The following is a 22010-nucleotide window of genomic DNA, read 5'->3' as shown; positions in this document are numbered from 1 at the left end:
AGGACCTCTTTAGATTTCTAAAAGTTACTGAGGATCCCAAAGACCTTTTGTTTATGTGCCTTCTATCTACCCATATTTACTGCACTAGGATAAAAATGAAGGAATTTAAAAAATATTTTACGAATTCACTTAAAAATAGCAGTAATAAATCCTTTACGTGTTAACATAAGTATTTTTATCAGAAAGAGTTCTACTTTCTGAAACAACATAACATTTAGTGAAAAGAGTAGCATGGCTTTCCATTTTTGTAAATCTTCAGTGCCTTGCTTTCTAGTTGGCCGATCTTGCCAACAGCTGATTCCCCTGTCTGCTTGGATCTGTTGGTTGGGTTGAAATCTATAAGGAAGCCCCACCTCCCACAGCTCTGCAGTTGAAAAAGGGAGAACCACGAGGGGCCCCTAGAAGCAAGGGCTCCCCCAGGGATCCGCGGACCGCACTTTGAGAACGGCCCATCTGGTGGATTTCTCCAGATTTCATTTACGTGCTTCTTTCCTCGAAGCTGCAGAACACGTGAAAAGCTTGACCCGTTGTTCAAGTCTTTAGAGGACTTTGTCCTTTTCGACAACCTAAGGCATGTGTATGGAAAATAGGGTCATGAAGGAAAAGGGTACCTCCAGAAGGCTTTTTGTGGGGAAAGGGTGTGATGTCTTTTTTTTTTTTTTCCTTAAACAGAATACTCTGGAGATGAGGTCTGAGCGAGCCCATGAGGCCCCAGCGTTTGCCTGAACTGAACAATGCGAGGAAACCAGCCCGAGCTCCCAAGAACGCCCAGGTGACCCAGTCCTGGGAAAACGGGGCGTTCAGAGCAGCTATGTAAAATCAGCGTCCATCTTCGCTTTCCTTTTAACGAGATTAGTCTTGCTTTCCCCCTCCTCTTTATTTCACGGTCTGCAGGCCACCTCTTGGCTCTCATGGTAATGTGATTAGCTGGCCTGTGGCCCACACCGAGGCCACTGTCACAAAGATCTCTGCTTCCTTGAGTGCACCTCTTTCCCGAAGGCAGCGTCTTGTGTTTATAGTCGCTGGGGTATTGTTAACTCCGGGATTCCAATAGAATGGGATATTTACGACCTCCTCGTACCTCCCCCACCCCCATAAAAGTGGATTCAGGGAACATTTAGGGAAGAAATAGACAGAAGACAGATGTGTTTCCTTCCCCAGATGCTAAAGAGCTTCAATTGTTCTGCATATGGAATGACTTTTTACGGCTCCTTGCAAATGCCTCTTTTGACTTTTAAAAAGGTGCCAAAGTCAAATGTAGGTAGTTACTGAAAACATTGTGGTAATCTCACCGGACGCTCCAGCTGGCTAGAAACCCTCTATCAGAGGATATATAACAAACATACATGCCTTTCCCATGTCAAGACGATAACTGATTTCTTTGCATTTCTGTTGAAGACTGGGAACATACATACAAAAGACCATATAGTGTCTTCTTTGGGCACCAAATACCTTTCATAAACATTTAATGGTTCAATAATTCTTTTAAAAGCAGTTTATGTAATGATAACAAAAAGGAGAAGAAATTAATGGAGCATGCGGACCCTCACTTTTTTTTTTTTAACAAATACGTTATTATCCTGTCTCTGATTTTGCATGGCGTTTTACAATTTACAAAACTTTTTGATGTAATGTCAGCTCATGTGATCTTTGCAACAACACGGTTTCGAAGAAACTTCTTTTCTTTTCATGTAAATCATTAAATCCCATCATCCCTGAAGGGGAAGTGTGGTTTCAGTGATTTCGATAATTTAGGTTAAACTGAGCGGAAAATGTCCAGGATTGGGAAAATCTGTACCCACGGCACGCCATTCTTATCAGCTTTTCGCTGCATTCCTCTCACTTGAAAGATGGTCTGCTCATGGTTGAAAGGTCCTTGGTTCTATCCCAGCACACGGGGTCATCAATGGGCCCTTCTGACTTGATTTCTGAGGGATGTGTTCCACGGACTGGCTCCTACTGTCATTTCTCCTTCAGAGCATGGTGCTGAGAAACAAATTCATGACTGATTAAAAAAAAAAAAAATGGGAAGAGAAAGCAGAGTCCATGGATGGATTTCCCAAAGCGCAGATAACTGTGCTCAGTGGTAGGCTGGTAAATGTGTAACAACCAGCTCTTTGGGCAGAAAGTGAGCCCTGATTTGCGGTGTTTGTGATTCCCGTGGTAGAAACACCCCCACTTTAGCTGACTTTGAAGCACCACTGAGACGGACCGATGGGCTCTTGCCCGGATACCCCGGCTTCGGCACACCTCCTCACGCCCTTCTGCGTTTCTGCTTAAATCATGAGTTAGATGCCTACATGTTTGTCCCTCCAGGGAGATTTATAACCACGGAGAAGGCAAAGAGATTGTCCTACGGGATTTTACATCATTCACCATGCCTGGCACGGTGTCCCACAATAAAAACCCCCTATAAATCGTCCCTGAATTGCATCATTACTGTTTTTATTGTTGCTGTTCTTATTGTTGGTTAATATTTATTGAATTTAAATGTACTCTTCTAAGAGCTTCATTTGTCTTATCTCTTTGGCTGCTGATGAAAACAAGAATGTGTTAGAGACTCTGGAAAACAGTATGGTGGTTCCTCAAAAAATTAGAAATAGTTGAACACTACTTAACTGTGCACTTGGAAATTGTTAAGTGTTAAATTTTTTGTTATGTGTGTGTGTGTGTGTGTGTGTGTGTTTGCCACGATTAAACATTTTTTAAATAGAATTACTCTATAATCCAGCAATTCTACTTCTGGGTATATCCCCCAAAAGAATGAGAAACAGGTACTTGAACAGATTTTTTAAAAAGATTTTATGTATTTATTTGACAGGGAGACACAGCGAGAGAGGGAACACAAGTAGAGGGAGTGGAAGAGGGAGAAGCAGGCTTCCCACTGAGCAGGGAGCCTGATGCAGGGCTCGATCCCGGGACCTTGGGATCACAACCTGAGCCAAAGGCGGACGCTTAATGACTGAGCCACCCTGGCGCCCCTTGAACAGATATTTGTTCATCCATGTTCATAACAGCACTAGTCATAATAGCTAAAAACTGGAAGTAATTCAATTGCCCATTGACAGATGAAGGAATTAACAAAACATGAGGTATATACAATGGAATATTTATTATTCAGCCTTAAAAGGAGAATTCCGACACACAGTACCTCATGGATGAGCCTTGAGGACATGATGTTACGTGAAATAAGCCAGTCGCAAAAGAACAAATTCTGTATAATTCCACCTAGATAGGTGTCTGAAGTAGTCAGAAAGTGGAACAGTGGCCACCAGGGGCTGGCTAGAAAAGGGAACGGGGGCTTCTTGTTCACTAGATAAGGGGTTTCAGTTTTGCAAGATAAGGTTTCTGGGGCTGGACGGTGGGGATGGTTTACAACAGAAGATACATAATGCCACTAAACTGTACAGCTGAAAATCATTTAGGCAGATTTTGTAATTTGCATTTTCCCATAAACATAAAAAAATGTTAAAGAATGTATTAGAATAAATATATTTGTTGATAGAGTTGTTATCAGAAATATACTTGTTCAGGGACACCTGGGTGGCTCAGTCGTTTAAGCATCTGCCTTCCGCTCATGTCCTGGAATCGAGTTCTGCGTCTGGCTCCCTGCTGAGCAGGGACGATGCTTCTCTCTCTGCCTCTGCCCCTCTCACCACTTGTGCTCTCTCTCTTGCTCATTCTCTCTCTTTCAAACAAATAAATAAAATCTTAAAAAAAGAGAAAACTTTCCGTATGTGAACTTATTTATTTATAAACTAGGAATCATACATTTTCTTCTAGTTTTTTTGTAAGCTTCAAATGTGTGAAGTTGTGTTCTAGAAGTACAAAGCATGATGTACGCCCACATGGGGAGAGTGTTAGTACCCAATAGTATATATTGTGGACGCGTTGATATGAAGTATTATATTTCTTTGGACGTTAGACCAGTGGTCTCATGCCCAATATAAACCTATAGGCATCTTACTGTACTGATCCAAATATAAAAACACTCCTGGTTATCATGAGCATGAAAAACGTTTAATAATATTTATCAAATTTCCACTTTTGTTGTGTGTTGGTCCTTGAAGTCTGGGTGATTATCTGTCTTTGAAAAGAGCAAAGGATTATGTGACCAGGAATCCCAGTCCTACTTAGCCACACCCATTGTTAATGCTTTAGGAAATGCTCTCAATTCCAGTTTCTGTAGGGGATAGCTCACTTCCCATCTCCCAAATTTCTGAATTCTGAAAAGTCATAGAAATTTCCAGTTTCCATTAAAGTTTTCTTCTGTGCTTTTATTAATCAAGGCTGTTGTTGGCATAATGCATGATTTTATCCTCAAAGGTGAAATCTGGCCAAAATATAGATGGGACTATTTCAGTAAGAATTTTATTCCAACTAGTTTAGCCCTTTGTAATTATTTGGACCATGTGTTCAGAGGATTTTCTACTTTGGGTTACATATTCTTGAGTCAGTAACTTCTTGTTTTGTTTTTGTTTTTTAAAGATTTTATTTATTTATTTGACAGAGAGAAACACAGCAAGAGAGGAAACACAAGCAGGGGGAGTGGGAGAGGGAGAAGCAGGCTTCTCGCTAAGCAGGGAGCCTGATGTGGGGCTCTATCCCAGCATTCTGGGATTATGATCTGAGCCGAAGGCAGATGCTTAACAGTTGAGCCACCCAAGTGCCCCAAGTCAGTAACTTCTTATTAAATGAATGATGTATTAGGGTTCATAGCTAGTCTTCCCAGGGCGCTGCTAGTAGACTGTTTCCCTCCGTTCCACAGCCCAGAAAGGAGTTCCAGCTTCATCCCCTTCTCCTTACCCTCTGGCCCCTGAGGGAACTTGGACTTCTGGGGTTTAAAGACAAACATACCAACTGTGCTCCAATAATAGACACCTGCATAAAGGACTCATAAAAGAGTCCTTGGTTCAAATAGCTAGTTTTACATTCTCGGCCAGTTGTGGAACCCCACTCCACCCCCTAGCCCCTGGGCTGCAGCTGGGGGAAATCAGAGAAAGACTTGAAGTGATAGCATGTTCCAGATGAAGCATGCTTGCTCACAGGGTCGGCCTTACTGGGCTTACAACCTCTCCAGGAACAGGAGGGAAGTAACTCCTAGGTTAGGATACCCATAAAACAGATGTGGAGATGGAGGTACAGAAGGGGGCAGACCCCAGATGGGTGGATACAGTAAGCTCCTGGGAGCGCAGGCAAAACCAGGCACTCCCTATCCCATGCTCCCTGCATCCTGACCCTAACCAGAGGAGAGCCGGATTTACTAGAAAAAAGGGGGACATTGAAACCTCATCAATTAAGCCCAGCCAGGAATGCTTCCTCCTTCAAAAACTAAAATGCTTTTGTCGTCAAAAGACCTTTTCATTAAAGGAGTTATGTCAATAGCCATCTGGGCACAGAGAAAAGAGCTCATTTGAATGTTCATAAATGCTATTAGTGTCACAGTTATTCAAACTGTGGGTGACGGTTGTGTTTCAGCAAGTGCTACCTGCATTCCTACTTCTCCAGGTACCTCTTGGAAACTGGATCATTGTAGCTCAACCTGGCCATTTCCCTAATGAAAAAGGAATTTATGCAGCTGCCTACTTTCCTCAGGCTTCTTATTCAGGAAGAGTTGATCTTTTGTCCTCTTCACCCTATTACTAAATATCGGTTCTGAGTAGAAGGGGCTTCTGGAACAGAATTACTTACTAGTATGAGTATTTAAATTTATTTTTCCTGTAGTGCCTTTCAAAGAGCAGATTTTTGTGTTCAAAACTCTAGGATGGCTTCCAAATTAGGAATTTGTTTATTTGAACTCCTTTTCCTGAGAAGTCCACAGGTGAGTGTTCTTCTGAGAAGAGAATAGTCTTAAAGTCTAAGATACTTCCTTACTGGAGTGACAGTAGCAAGGGAGCTGGGAGCTGGTCTAGAACAGTCCTGGATGGGAGGAGGGCAAGGACACAGCCTCCCCTGGGATCTGCAGGATCCCAGTTCATTTCAACAACAAAAAAAAAGGGAGTGGAAGATGGAGAAATGTTTTTGTCTTGTTCTCTTTTTAAACGAATGAACCCTTCTCCAAAGACATGGAGACTTATCATCACTGACAATTAGATACTGTGCAAAATAAAACTCCAACAATTCCACACTTGACCAATAATCGCACAAATGCAATTTTTAAAAAAGAGGGTTAAAAAGGGTTAAAAAAAGAGCATTTTTAGACATCTGATAAAGCATTATAAAATGTATTTCATCCATACATATCCCTGGACATGTCCTCCCACCCTGGAATTTGAGTTTTATGATCTGCCTGTGTAATTGAAGTTTTTGGCTAAGTTTCTAAGGGAGAGAGAATTAAACACCTTGAAAGCCAACACCTTGTTTCTCAAGACATAACCCGAGGCAGATTTTTATGGCTGCACTAGGCTTTTAGTCCCTGGCTGGCACTCTCTTCCTAATTCTCAAACTGCTCCTAGCACTTCCTCTTTATGGCGGGGGCTGGGCTTCCTGCTGCAAGTTCAGACCTGTCCCGCCAGGCTCCCTGCAGAATCGCCAGGCTCCCTGCAGAATGGCCAGGCTCCCCCGCAGAATCTCGGGCAGCCAGGGCCTCCAGGTGGGGGGCTGGCGCTGAAGGGGATGAGCCCAGGCCTAGCTGCTGGCCAAATTATAAAGTCAAGGAAGTGAGAATGGGAAATACAATCACCATATCTGAATAAATAACTAGTCTTTCTTAGGCCACAGTTGTCTTCCTGCCAGACACTCAGTGATGGGCCAGGCCAGCTGGTTCTGGCTCGCAAGGATCTCCCAGACCAGTGATTACACAGAGCCATTACTGGTCATTAAATTATGGAAAGGCAAAGGTAAGACTACTCGAAGATGATCACTTCCCTAATTCGCTTTTACTACATTTTACATTTACTCTGTTCTATAGGTACTTTTTTGGTTTTTTGTTTTGTCTTGTCTTTGTTTTTCATTTTTTAAAAAATGATTTTATTTATTTACTTAAGAGAGAGTGAAAGAGAGAATGGAGGGAGAGAGAGGGAGAAGCAGAACCCCTGCTGAGCCAAGAGCCTGACATGGGGCTCTATCCCAGGACACCCCACCCCATCATGACCTGAGCCAAAGGCAGATGCTTAACCAACTGAGCCACCCAGCCACCCTGTCCAGCAGGGACTTTGGGTTTCTGTGCCAGTCCGGGGACACACTCTTGGAGGGCATATAACTGGGCATCGTTCCCACCCCCACATTCAGTGATGTCATGGCAGTCAACTGAAATCAGCCACGAGGGGAGTGTTTACACCATAAAAGTGGGCAAAATGTTATAAATCAGAGCTTGGTTTATTGTTTTGTTGATTGTCTGGACTTAAAGAAACTGACAGAGAAAAATGTCAGTGACACCGCCAATGAAACTTACAAGTGTGTCACGTGTTAGCTGCTCAGTTGTGAATAGCTGAAAAACTGAAAATATATTCTTCCAGGGTTTGCTGACATTAGCTGATTTAGCCATCACACACATCTTTGATAAATGACTGAAGTTTCTGCATCACCTTTGTCGTTCTACTTTGGTCTTACTCTTAAAAATACCAACTAACATTTATGTCGGAACTACATTTTGTCCTCAGTTGCAACTATAGCTTGGCCACGGATATGAGAACTCAACAAACATCTGCTGAAAGCGATAAAGATAATTATCATATGATCTTTCTGATATGAGGAATTTGAGAGGTAGTACGGAGGGTCGTGGCAGAGAAGGGAGGGAAAAAATAAAACAAGATGGGACCAGGGAGGGAGAGAAACCATAAGAGACTCTTAATCTCAGGAAATGGGCTGAGGGTTGCTGGAGGGGAGGAGGGTGGGAAGGGTAGGGTGGTTGGGTGATGGACATTGGAGAGGGTATGTGCTAAGGTGAGTGCTGTGAATTGTGTAGGACTAATGATTCACAGACCTGTACCCCTGAAGCAAATAAAACATTATATGTTAATAAAATAAAATAAAAAATAAAAATAAAAATAATTTTTAAAACCCCCAAAACATCCACTTAAAGCATTTTGTAAGGGTCATATGGCTGTGTGGAATTTTTCCAATCAATGTTGTATATTGTCTTATTTGTTCATTGTGGGTCAGACATCTTCTATATCGGTAACATTTCGAATAAAGCTATAGATGAAACAGATCACACACACACACACACACACACACACACACACACACACACACTACCCCTGAGCACTGATTGCTAAATGTCTACAGGCACACCCACACATACCCAGTGCAATGGCACTCCAGACTTCTGGGACAGTGAGTGCTCCAGAAACTTTTTGGACAGCAACCCACTTTGACAAGCAAAAAATCATGGCCTATTTACTTCAAACAGTTTCCGTATGGCATAAAAACAGACCTTGTCCTGTCCTTTCGGCAGAGTTAGGCGCATTTCTGATGTAGCAATAGGGGCATGGACAGATGATGTTTAAACACACATATATTGATGTGTTTCCGTGTAATTACGGGGGGAGTGGAGGCAGATGCTGCACCACTGCACACAGCAGGGCTAATCAAACAACCACAACAAACGGAACTGACAATAAAGAAGCGAAAGCAGCCGGTGAGTTCTAATTTAAAAGCAAGAGAAGCCAGCAATTGCAAAGCATGACCAACTCAAGACAGAAGTTGATAACCAAGTGCTCCTCCCCCTGAAATGCAGGAATCCCAACCACGCTGCTCGGGAAGGAACCCAAGTGGAACGGTCAGTTTCTTCCAGGCCCGGGCTCATTTTGGTTTGAGAATGATAAACTGCACTGACTCCTAATGACTCACCGCTTAGGTCACAAATCATCAGGCATCAGTCATCTATAAAAATGTGTCTGGAGGTGCCTGTCATTCACACTTGAGGAAGTTCTCCTCTGCTCCCTGCTCAGCACGCGGGTTGTGCGTCAAGAGCAAGCCCGGGCAGCCCATGTCCTAGGGAGCTCTGTGGCATCCCTTCACGCACAGATGCTCTGTCCGCCAAACGTGACTCGGGCTTTGGAGTCCTTGGGCTAAAGGAGACCCATGCTGGTAGTACTGGCCAGCAAGTGACGCATCAGATCCTTCGGGTCCTCAGGGAGTCAGCTGGGGCTGGGGCGGAGTCGGTCACAGAATGTCTGCAGGCTACCTTCTTCTCCAGGTGGATGGACGGGCTTCCCTGGCTCTGGTCATTACAAAGGCCCAAGTCCGTGCCAGGCACTTAGGCACACAGGCCCCCTGTCATCCAGATGAGGGCCGAGCGGCCGGTTATCTCTGCAGGGGAAATCCTGGGTCTGCTTCACCGTGTGCTTTAAAGAGCTTATCTTTCTGTTTATTTGTTCTCCTGATGAAAACAGCGTTGGACCAGCGACAGACGGCACCCGGAACTGACCCAGCAGCCTGGCCTCCTCCGCCTCAGTCCAGGGTTGATTTGGAGGTTAAAGGTTATACTTTTGGAGAAAGGTAGTAAAACATTAATGATGAGTAAAGTTCTTTCTCTTTTCCCCCTTAAGTTAACTGGGTGATCCTGTCTGCTCTATAAAGTGAACTGTGTTTGCCGAGGGTAATTTGAACTCGGCAGCACGAATGACCTTGATTTCCTCCTGCTGCTGGGCTGTGGCGTGGAGGTGAGCGCTGCAGGGTGTTATCAGGTGGCCGGAAACAGCCCCGTGGTGCCCAGGACCACTCTCAGTCCAGCCCCCCAGGCAGGATAGATGCTGCAGGTTTTATGAGAACCACTGGACTCGAGGCTGGAGTACCCAAAATGTGAGCAAGGCACAGACTTCCCAGAGCCCACTCCTCACCTGCAAACGCGCTGACAGTGTGCATCACACACACTGGCACCCAGTGACATTAAAAGCTGGGGAGTCTCACTCACTTTCATCATTGAAGGCTCTGATTTTATTCCCATCTCCAGCCCCCAGAGTCCCGGGTGACCTTGCAGCCTGCTTCGGATTCTACATCTAGAATGTGATGAATTTCTTTGTTCATCGTCTTCCCACTGGAATTGAAGCTTGTGAGAGCAGGACCTTGGCCTGTTTTACTCATTGCTGTCTTCCAGGGCTTGGAGCAGTGCCTGGCATGGAGTCCGTGTTCCGTGCGTGTCTGTCAAATGACCAGATGGATCCCATCACCTGTTCTGCACTTGTCGCCCGTTGCCTTTGTGGCATTTGGCACCTCCCTGGGCAGACGTGGGTGATACGTGGCAGTCGTGAAAGAATGAGACAACAACATAAGACCCATAGAGCCAGGATCTAACACACGGGCAAGGCGGGCACACCTCGGCAGGAAGTCATCAGGCTCAGAGGCCCTCGTGGGCCAAGGGCTGAGGTCAGGCAGGCACCTCTGTGTCTGCTGGGCAAAGATCAGGCTAGCGTGGGGTAAGGGCTGGGTGCGCATTGTTGAGCAGAAAATACATTCTAGGTTGCCCTAAGGACATGGAGAAAACTGCTAGTTTTTAAAAATCGAAATGAATTCTGTCTTAGTGGGCTTCAAGAGCATGGTCAAAGTCATTTCTAGTAGATCACACCCTGTCTGGTTTGGGGCGGTTCCTCTGTGCCTGGAAACATCTATTCCGTGCCAGGGCTCTTATGGTTCCATTGTTTGTGGTCCTGAGACTTGGCTTTCCTAAACACGGCCCAGAAGTTCTCTCCCCAGCGCTGGGCAAGTGGCTGAGAAGTTGCCCATCCGAGGAAGCCCATAGAGAAGGTGAGACAAACTTATTGGTCATCACATTAAAAAAAAAAAAAAAAAATTGTCTCTCAGGACGACTGGGTGGCTGTCAGTGAAGAATCCGACTCTTAATCTCAGCTCAGGTCCTGATCTCAGAGTCATGAGATCGAGCCCAGTGAGGGGCTCTGAGCTCGGCAGGGAGTCTGCTTGGGATGCGCGCTCTCTCTCTCTCTCTCTCTCACCCTCTCCCTCTGCCCCTCCCCCTGCTTGCTCTCTCTCTCAAATAAACAATCTTTAAAAATAAACAAATTTTTAAAAATGTCTCTCACAATGAGTATCCAATTTGCTTACGCGGGGCCTGAGGTTTGTACACAGAAAAGCACACGGACATCCGCGGTCACAGCTGATGCCGGGGTGAGACCCTTCCTCTGGGTGCAGGCTGTTTGTAATGGTCCCGGAGGCGCAGGGGAAGACTTGCAGCCGCCAGCGGTCAGGCTCAGACAGCAGCTGTTCGGCGGTGGGCACTCTGAAAGCCTGTCCCCGACGCCTGGTGTCGTGCTCTGTGCTGTCTCAGGGGTCAGCGTGTGTCAATGCTGTTTGGAATGTGATAAAAGTCCCCTGCGCAATGACGGGGGCTTCCAGAAGACAAACCGATATTCCACACCTTGTACCAACTGGGACAAATTAGGTTTATCCTCAGTGCAGAGCAGTGGCTGCCCGGCATGTGGCAGCAATCCGGTGAGTTTCTTATTTTCCCATGACATAAAAATCAAAACCAGGAGCGCCTGGCCTGAGCCAGGTGGCTCAGTGGGTTAAAGCCTCCGCCTTCGACTCAGGTCATGATCCCAGGGTCCTAGCCCCATATCGGGCTCTTCTGCTCGGCGGGGAGCCTGCTTCCCCCCCTCTCTCTCTGCCTGCCTCTCTGCCTACTTGTGATCTCTGTCTGTAAATAAATAAATAAAATCTTAAAAAAAAAAAATCAAAACCACGCAATTGAGGCAAATAACCAATCTTTCAGGATCACGATTACCCAATTTGGCTGTTTACTTTAATCAAATCACAAACTAATGATCAAATTCGGATTGGATTATGTGCCTATAAAGATAACCAAGGATCCCATGAAAGTGACTGTCAAAGCCTTTCAGACAATAGCTAGCATTACAACATGCCAATTACATTTTTATCAGGTAGTTAAGATAATTACCTGTGGTAAATGTGTTAGCGCAACAAGTCTAGATTGCTGTAAACATTTGCCGACCACTTTAAAATGCTGCCCGACCGTATGGGAGGAATCAAGGGTACAATAATATGCAGATGTATTTAGACCGGCTGATGGCATAGAAAATCCAATAAAGTTTTTCACCGGAAGCCTGTGTGTCCTTTTGCCACCACAAGATGGCTCTGTACCGTTTCTTCTGGGAGCAACAGGGGCTCCGGAACCAAATCGCGTCCAGGAAGCATGGACAAGCCCTGGGGTGGGGGTATCATCAAAACTGGACAGACAGCTTGAACCGGTGAACTTCAGCCCCCTTGTCCCTCCCTCTCTCTCAAGTCCCTGACACCCTGGGTTTTCTTCCAAATGCTGGACCCATGGGGCATCAACCTCCAAACAAGGGTGCACTGCCTGATGTTCTCCCCCACATGCAATGCTGGTGAAACTGCATACAATTTTTAATATACACTTTATTCCCTTTGGGTCTTTGTATTAAGATGATCCTTTTCCCAAACCCCAAACTTAGGTGATTCAAGACTTGCTTTCCGTCAGGAATGTCAGCCGCATTCCCATTCCTTCCTCTCCCTATTTCTAGATGGTACCAACTCCGGCCGGTCCTTTTTTAAGGAAGTCTGGGCATTTATCTCATTATCTCCACAGCATTGTCTTTTTCTCCCACCCTAAGAGCCTCCAAAACGGTTTCACTGCATTTGACTGTTCTTGAGTGTTTACCACGTATGAACTCCCTCAGCTTCTTGACTTTGCTGAATCAGTTACCAGCCAAATGTCTGCTTTGCAGCCTCCAAAATTTTCCTGCTGCAATTTTGTCTCTTGTTCTTTTGTTCTTCTGGGATAATATGCTTTTGTGGAACATATCCATTCAGTCTTTTTATCAGGGTTTCAGAAGCAAGCCATCAATGCTCATACGTAGTCCACCATCTTTATTAAGAAGCCCAAAGGGAGCCCTCAGCGTGTGGGTGCTCATGTCCTTATGTACTTATCACAATAACCTTGGACTGTCCATGTCCCCATTTTTCAGATGAGGAAATGGAGGCACAGAAGTATCAAATAACTTGATCAAGTCCACACAGCTAGGAAGTGGAGAGGAAGCTAGAATTAATTCCAGGCAGCCTGACATTGGCATTATGTCTACTTCAGGAAGAAACAGAACTGACTGACAGTCTGTTTAAGAACTGGTCAGACCCCAGGTACAGTGTTGGTGTGCCCGTGCACGTACAGGCGCCACACACACACACACACACACTCCTTTCTATGCAGTCTCCCCTTGCCTCTTCCCATCAGAAGCTTGGAGTTACTCCCAGTGAAGAGGGTGAAACATGAGGTCTTTGGATTGATGGGGGTCTAGCACAGTGGAGGGTAGGGGAGACAAAGAGAAAATGTATCTAACAAACAGGGAGATTCCCAGTCTCCTCCTCCACAAAGCTTCTGGGATTCTAGAACCAGAAGCATTACCTTTTGCAGAAACCTGGCACGTGCGACCAGCTGGAGAGGACAGCCCTCAAAACACCAGGGTTCCCAGTGACATGGTGCAGCTCTCAGTCAGCACCCATGGGCACATGGATGAACCTGGTCTTGAAGGAAATTTGAGGGGGGCCGCCAAGGATCGCCACACAGCTGAAGAAACTCTGTAATCTAAGACAAGGCTCAACACAAAGGGGAGAAAGCAGAGTGGAGAAACCAGAATCTAGGCAAGGAAGTGAAGATTTCAAAACTATGATCATTAATATCCTCAAATAGAGAAGAGAAGATACCAGATGCATGAAACAGGAACAGGATGCCATTGTGTGTGTATGTGTGTGTTTTAAACAAACCCAGAGAACAAATTTTAAAAATTTCAAAACTTGATAGCAGAAGATGTAAAAACATACAGTTAGTGTAGAATATTAAGAAAACTCAGTAGATAGCTTAGACAATAAAGGTGGGGAAATCTTCCAGAAAATAGAACAAAAAAGCCAAAGAACTGAAAAGTAGGAATGAAAAGGTGGGCACAGGGGCGCCTGGGTGACTCAGTGGTTAAGCCTCTGCCCTTGGCCCAGGTCATGATCACAGGGTCCTGGGATCGAGCCCCGCATCTGGCTCTCTGCTCAGTGGGGAGCCTGCTTCCTCTTCTCTCTCTCTGCTTGCCTCTCCCCCTACTTGAGATCTCTGTCTATGAAATAAATAAATAAAATCTTAAAAAAGAAAAGAAAAGGTGGGCACATAAGGGAACTGAAGGGCATCATTTAAGAATCAGTTAAGGAGAGGGGTACCTGGGTGGCTCAGTCGGTTACATGTCTGCCTTTGCCTCAGGTCATGATCTCAGGGTCTTGGGATCTAGCCCAGCATTGTGCTCCCTGCTCAGCGGGGAGCCTGCTTCTCCCTCTCCCGCTCCCTCTGCTTGTACTCATTCTCTGTCTCTCTATCAAATAAAAAAATAAATTAAAAAAAATCTTAAAAAAAAAGCAGACTCTTCCAACTGCAGGACACAGGTTTCCAGAACATGTGAGCCCACTCTGCCTGCCCCAGTGGTCAAACAGACCACACCAAGGCGGAGCACTGCCTATCCCTGGGAGATCTCAGGACACCAAGGAGAAGGAGAGGATGGTGAAAGTTTCCGGAGTCCTCGAGGAAAAAACAAAATCAATTCATAAATGAGATACAGAGATATAGATAAGGATAACACGTAATATACAAAGGATGAGGAGTCAAAATGTCCTCAGAATTTTCTAGCACAATGCTAGAGGCGAGAAGGCAATGAAACCACAAAATCCTGAAGAGAAAACATTTCAAACTTGGAATTCTATACTCAGCCAAACAAATAGTGGGAGGGTAGACAAAAGATTTTTTTTAAGTACTTCCTGAGAGTTCTTTCTAGGGAAGCCACAGAGCACTCCACCAGGATGACAAGCCAATGACACTGTAAAAATGTGATTCAGAGATGTAAATGAACATACCAAGAAAAAAAAAAAAAGCTAAGAGGAACATAAAATGTTTGCTTCTGAAGACGAAATTGGAGGGAGCCTGGGGTGAAGGTGGGAAGGGCAGAAGTATGTTGTTTTTCGTAATAAGCCTTGTCAAATGACTTGACTGTTGGTTCCCCAGAAGCAGACCCTGAGACAAGGATTTGGGGACAGGATTTAGCAAGAAGCGCTCCCGTGGGAGATAGGAGGGGAGGGGAGAGAGGACTGGGGTGGACTCAGGCTGACTCTGCTGCAGGCAAGGTTGCTGGGCCAGCCTCTCCGCACCTCTGGCTGGGGGCCAGGTACACTCACAGGCCCGCAGGTAAATGAGGCTTCGCCGCCCCAGGGCACCCTGCCTCCGGAGAGATAGTCCTGGGTACCGGCTCGCAGAAGGCTGGTGTCAGGCTTAAGAAATGTACAAAGACCTGGGTGGTGGCCTTTAGCTAGCTAAAGGTCCTAAAAATACCGTTCAAAACTCTCCAGTTTGTATCTCCAGCCAGACTCTTCCAGACCTCGCTGGCATGGGCAATAAACCCAACTTGTTCAACTCTGTGGACTCTTAGAGGTCTGTGGCTGAAGGGCGCTGAGATAGCCTTCCAGGGATTTCCCCCCCCCCCCCCCGCCCAGGTACCTAAGTTTTTCAGTGTGTACATTTAAGCATGGGGTAGGGTTCTTCCTTGAACCCCTGAAATCCCTCCATGTGGACTGCCACACCTGCCTTGTCAGTCTCAATGCTATGAGTGGGTGGCTGCTCAAGAAATATAACCTTGGGGCGCCTGGGTGGCTCAGTGGGTTGAGCCGCTGCCTTCGGCTCAGGTCATGATCCCAGGGTCCTGGGATCGAGCCCCGCATCGGGCTCTCTGCTCGGCGGGGAGCCTGCTTCCTCCTCTCTCTCTACCTGCTTCTCTGCCTACTTGTGATCTCTGTCTGTCAAATAAATAAATAAAATCTTAAAAAAAAAAAAAAAAAGAAATATAACCTTATTATTTATTGGCATCCTCCCCAAAGAAATTTATATTATTTATGTATTTTTTAATTCAAATTCAATTATTTAACTTATATTGTATTATTTGCTTAAGGGTGTAGGTCATTCATCAGTCGTATATCATACCCAGTGCTCATTTCATCACATACCCTCCCCAATGCCCATTACCCGGTTACCCCCTCCCTCCACCCAACTCCCCTCTAGCAACCCTCAGTTTGTTTCCTAAGATTAAGAGTCCCGTATGGTTTGTCGACCCCTCTTGTTTCGTCTTGTATCTTTTTTTCTTCTCTTCCTCTATGATCCTCTGCCTTGTTTCTTAAATTCCATATATCAGTGAGAGCATATAATTGTCTTTCTCTGATTGACTTATTTCGTTTAGCATAATACCCCTTGTTCCAACCACATTGTTGCAAATGGCAAGACTTCATTCTTTTTGATGGCTGAGTAAGATTCCATTATAGATATACATATATAATATATACACATAATGTGTATTATATACATATAATTCCATTTTATATATATATATATATATATATATATATATACACATACCACATCTTCTTTATCCATTCATCTGTTGATGGACATCTGGGCTCTTTCCATAGTTTGGCTATTGTGGACTTTGTTGCTATAAGCATTGGGTGCAGGTGCCCCTTCAGATCACTACATCTGTATCTTCCCCCTAAAGCAATTTAGACAGAAACAACAGTGTTTAAGTTAACTTTAGTACAATTATAATATTCAAACAGCACTTTTTGGCAAATAAACAACCAGCAACAAAATATCACCAAAGATTCTTAAATGCTCAAGATAACTTTGAGAGAAGAAAACCAGTCCTTCAACTTTCTCCAGAGGACAATGCCATACCTTTCTTTCAGATTAACATACTTTCACCGATTGCTAAATAGAAGCTTAATAAAAAGTTTGTATATGATGACATGATTAAAATTCACAGAAAGTCTTTTTTTTTTTTTTTTTTTTCAGCAATCCTACCGAAAACAAGAAGGGATCTCACACTCAGGTTTTTATATTTTTTAACCACCAAAATGGTACTGGCCCAGGCATCCTGGTGGTCAGCTGGAAGGCTCTGTGGGACACACCCCAGCATCACGTGGGGTTGGCACAGCGTCTCACCCAGAGATCCCCAATTAATATCTAAAGGAACCAACCTGAAGCCACTACATGCAGGCTCCCTCCCATTATCACAGGGACCATAAATACACGTCTGTCTGTGGCAATCATATCATAATACGTGGTAAATCTCTGTGGGAGGTGAATAAGCAAGCCATTGGTTTATGGGCAAGATTTATGGTCACAAATGATCACACAGGAGAACATGCTCCCTTCTAAGTTGACAGTGCTTCCCTTCCTGGGCTGCCCACCCTTTGGGATGCTGGAGGACACCGCTGAGCTGGAGACAACCTGTTCAAAATCATTGCTAACTCTAGGATTTAAAATGATGACAACAACCACAACAAATCTACTGAAGGATCTAAAATTCTAAACCAAGTTGTTGGCTCCATTTCATTTTGGCTGTCCTAAGCGTTCCTTATGAAAAATCTTTTTCTACTCACCTTCTGGAGCAGGAATTTTTTTTTTCTTTTCTTAGAGACAGAGTGTATACAAACAAGGGGAAGGTGGAGCAGAGGCAGAGGGAGAAAGAGAATCTTAAGCAGGCTTTACTCCTAGCACAGAGCCCATCATGGGGCTTGATCTCTTAGCCCTAAGATCATGACCTGAGCGGAAACCAAGAGCCCAATGTTTAACCTACTGAGCCACCCCATTGGCCCTGGAGCAGTAATTCTTAACGTGGGGTCCAAATCCATGAGATTGTTGGACAGTTTTTTTGCTTAGATGTGTATTTTCTTTTTTTTTTTTTTAAAGATTTTTTATTTACTTATTTGACAGACAGATCACAAGTAGGCAGAGAGGCAGGCAGAGAGAGAGGAGGAAGCAGGTTCCCCGCTGAGCAGAGAGCCCGATGTGGGGCTCGATCCCAGGACGCTGGGATCATGACCCGAGCCGAAGGCAGAGGCTTAAACCACTGAGCCACCCAGGCACCCCTAGATGTGTATTTTCTAGGGAGAGGACCCTGGAGATGACCTCCCAGTTGTAGCAGTAGGCAGGAAGGGTGACAAAGGAGAGCTTTTGGTGCACAGTGGAATACTTTTTTTGTACATTTGGCAGAGGAAGTATCTCCATTGGGAAAAAGAATGACAAAAGGCTAGGAAAACAGAAAAGCCAAACAGAAAAAAAAGAAAAGAAGAGAGAAAAGAAAAGAAAAGAAAAAAGAAAAGAGCCAAACAACCATTTCATCCACTAGCTGCAAACAGATGAAGGCATTTCTCCTTTCATACAGAGGCAGGGACCCAGATAGGAGGGGAAGCAGCTGCTCTTACATCTGACTTCAGTGACTGAGAAGGAAAGGGGGGAATGGTATTTCATAGTCAATTCATAGGCTACAGGGACCCCGTGAAGCACACGAGAGAGAAAAAGGTAGAAAGTAAAAACATTATCGGCATGCTCGAAAGTGATAGTTATATCTTTGTTAAAGGCAAAAAATTCAGGCTTTATGTGAAGTGTTCTCTGGACCAATGAGTGTTTGACAAAGTGAGATGTCATAAAAATGTCCACTGTTATTTCTGCTGCTTCTTGGCAGTAGTAGGAAATGTATTGATTCAACTGAGAAATATTTATTGGCACCTACCATCTGCTAGGCCCTGTGCTGGATGCTGGGGTTACAGTGGTGAACAAGATCCTCGGAGCCTGGCCTGCAGAGCTGTCATGCTGTCAGGGACGATGAACTGAAGAATTTCAGTGAAGCATGTCTGGTGCCAAGAGTGGAGACGTGCCAAGTACTGTGGGGTCCAGAGCAAAGCCCCTTGCCCAACTGGAGCAAACGCCTTTGGAGGAATTGACCCTAAGCTGCCACCCAATGGATGAGTTGACATTTGCTGGTTTGGAGGGACAGCAGGGAGCAAGGAGGAGAGAGTGATACAAACCGCGGGAGGAGTATCTGGGGAGGTCTGAAGGGAAGCGAGAGCTGGGCAGGTGTGAGGAACTAAGGAAGCACAGCTTGGGCAGAGAGGAAGTGGCGAGGAATAAGGCTGGGATAATGCCAGCTTCCCTGAGGCCTTGCAAGGGTATTACTAAGGAGTTGGGACTTTGTCCTAAAGGCTATGGGATGCCGCTGTGATCCCTGGCATTGGGGAAGGATCCCTTGGCAGTCGTGCAGAAAAAGGATTGGAGAGAGTGAGCCTAGACGCAGGATCGGATGAGATGTCGGGCTGGACTGCGATGCCGGCAGTGGAGGTGAAGGGAAAGGCATGGATTCTGCCCCTCGTGGAAGCCAAAAGTCCATTCCGAAGGACACCCTAAAAGTGCCTGCTCACCTCTGGCAGAGGTGGTGTCTGGTGGCCCAGCAAGAAAAGCTGGAGGAGGAAATCATCAAACACAAAAATCCTCTATGGGCTGTAGGTAGAAACTGCACTCATTCAAGCAGCTGTCCCTGTGGGCAATCAGAGGGTAATTAGGCCTCACTCGCTGATGCAATCTGGCCGCTCCAGACTAAAATGGAATTGAAGTGGGAGGGAATGGCGAAGTCCAGGCCTGTGGAGGTACCCTGGCGGGGGAGTTCCAGCTGCAGGAAAATGTGATGGTCAGACCTAAGCTAGAGGAGGGCTGATTTGAGAAGCCAGGTGGGAACTGCGCAGTGAGTAGACAACCAAGAAGGAGAATAATACTGGGTCTAAGCACTGCGCACTGGTTGATTCCAGGCCAAGTCATGGGGGACATTCAAAGAACAGGTGTTCAGAGAGGGCAAGAAATCTGCTGGGACAGCACAGCTGGGAGCAAGGACAAAGATACAGGTGACAGCCTGGGGGACGTCTTTTAACTGGGCAATTAGACAATCAGTGACTCCTCAAGGCTCCTTGAGAGATGGGCCATAGAACGAGAATGTGGCCGAGGGGCAGAATCTTTCTTGCTCAATCTGAAGGCAAAGTGGAGGGAACTTTGCCTAACCATTGTCTTCCAGCTCACTTTGGACTGACCTTGGCCAATGTAATAGCACTCAGCCATTAATTCATTTTTTGTTGTTGTTTGAGCCAATATCTGAGAACCTAGTGTCAGTAACAGTTTACAGACGTATAGCTCTTCATGGTGTTCACACACACCATGTGATGATGGTGACAAGCGCTAACATTCCCTGAGCAATTCCTCTGAGCCATGTGTTTTGCTACACGGCTTACATGTTTTCTCGTTCAGTCCTCACAACCTGAGGTACTACTATCCTAAATTGACTTACAGAGAGGTTAATGAACTTACCCAGTTCTTACATGATACAACAACTCTGTGAGGGTGGTAGGGCAGGGTGTCCTCTATTTTATAGATGAGGCAAAGCAGGTTGGGAAGAGTTGCCCAAAGTCATACTCAAGTAGTGGTGATGGCTCAATCCCAATCTCTTTCTATCACGTGCCTGTAAAGGAAGAAAGAGCATGTGGCTCTGCTTCATTAAGTTAAAGGTGTGTTTCGGGGATGATGTCTTTGTTCCTTGTCTGATCCAAAGGGCAGAAGTTCTAGCTAACCACCTTGCTTGTGCTGGGCCAACCCACAAGAAGTGAATATTGGAGATAAGAGTAAAATTGGGATGAAAGGAACTACACGTTGAAGGTCTCCCCGAGCTGTACACATGTGAGCTATTTTGTCCAGTTATCACCATAACTGCACTAATTCTTGTCGCACCGTGCACCTGACTTGGTTAGGAAGAGACTTGTATAATGGCTAGATGCTGTGTCAGGGTCCCCTCTGCTGTCAGAACCCTCTTTGTTCGCCATTCTGCCCTTAGTGAGAGTTCAGGAGCACCAGGTCTAGCATTACTTTGTGTAACGAAAGATACTGACTCTATGTATTACTTATATTGCATAACAAATTATCCCCAGACTTAATGGATTAAACCAACACACATTTATTATCTTACAATTTCTGTGGGTCAGGAGTCTAGGCATAGCTTTACTAGGTTGCCTGCTTCAGGGTATCTACCTGGTTGTGATAAAGGAGTCAGCCAGGGTTAGGATCTCATCTGAATGTTCAACTGGAGAAGGATCCACTTCTAAGTCTCTATGGTTGTTGGCAGGATTCACTTACTATTCAGTCCTGCTGGGCTGAGGGCCTCCACTTCTAATTGGCTGTTGGCCAACCAACCAACCCTCAACTGTTTGCTGTGGGCTTCTCCAACATGGCAGCTTGTTTCATCAAAGTGTACAAGCCAAGAAGAGGAGGGGAGTTGCTAGGAAGATGGCAAAAGCCCAATATTTTGTAACCTAATCACAGCCCATCACCTTTATCTTTTTCTATGAGTTAGAAGCAACTTACAAGGTCTACTCCGCACCCAAGGAGAGAGGTACTTACACAAGGACATGAATACCAGGAAGTAACGATTATTGGGGGCTATCACAGAAGCCTGCCAAACACAACTCTAGCTTGAGAGTGAAAGGCATAAGGCAGCAGCAAATGGGGAACAAAATAAAGGCTATTATTTTTTGATGACTTATTATGTGCAGAGTCTTGTGCTAAGCACCACACAAGAATTGTCTCATTTAATTCTCACAACAACCCTGTGGCATATATATTATTATTCCCATTGTGCAGATAACACAAAATTCAGAGGAATTAAGTAACTATCTCAAGGTCAAATAGTAAATGATAGAATCAGGATTCAAAGTTAGATCTGCCTAACTACAAAGCCCATCCATTACTGAGATGCCTTTTTACCTGTGCACTCAAATGTCTCCTACTTGCCTCCCTCTCTCTGGTCCCATGGTCATCCCCTTGAGCCTGGACTTCCACTCTTTTGACAGTCATGTACCTTAGTGTGCCTTTCTAAGTTAGGATCCACCCTTCTAATCCTATTATCTACATTCTTTGTCTTTAGTACCATTTTTGTTAGCCTTCGAAGATCTAGGTCTTGCTGGAGTAACTCTAGGAGGACTGGGGAAGATCTGGAGCAGTTTGGGGGAGGATAGCTCCGAGCAGAATTCTCTCCAAACGGTTGGGGCGTGGCATAATTTGAACACTGCTTTTCTGATGGTATCACAGCCTGCAGTGGCAACTGAAAGGATCAGGGCCTTTCTTGGGTGTAACTGAAGATGGGGAGGTGAAATCAACTGTGATGGGCCATTTAATAAATGCAGGAGGT

General features: G+C 45.2%; 1 long non-coding RNA gene across 2 annotated transcripts in view; it reads right to left on the bottom strand.

Moving 5' to 3' along the window:
• The window catches only part of LOC308340454, a 36169-nt gene that overhangs the window by 9791 nt on the left and 4368 nt on the right, over positions 1-22010 (bottom strand). The window contains exons 2-4 of one of the 2 annotated variants that reach the window (XR_013966599.1): positions 20141-20291; positions 16367-16496; positions 1440-1986 (exon numbers count right to left, since the gene is read on the bottom strand). This is a non-coding gene — a long non-coding RNA (uncharacterized lncRNA). Of the gene's footprint in view, positions 1-1439; positions 1987-16366; positions 16497-20140; positions 20292-22010 lie in introns of those variants that run through there. The other variant, XR_013966598.1, reaches the window with a different exon arrangement.

The sequence above is a fragment of the Martes martes genome, assembly GCF_963455335.1.
Source record: "Martes martes genome assembly, chromosome: 3".
NCBI classification, from domain to species: Eukaryota; Metazoa; Chordata; class Mammalia; order Carnivora; family Mustelidae; genus Martes; species Martes martes.
This window is presented reverse-complemented; position numbering and strand designations above follow the sequence as displayed.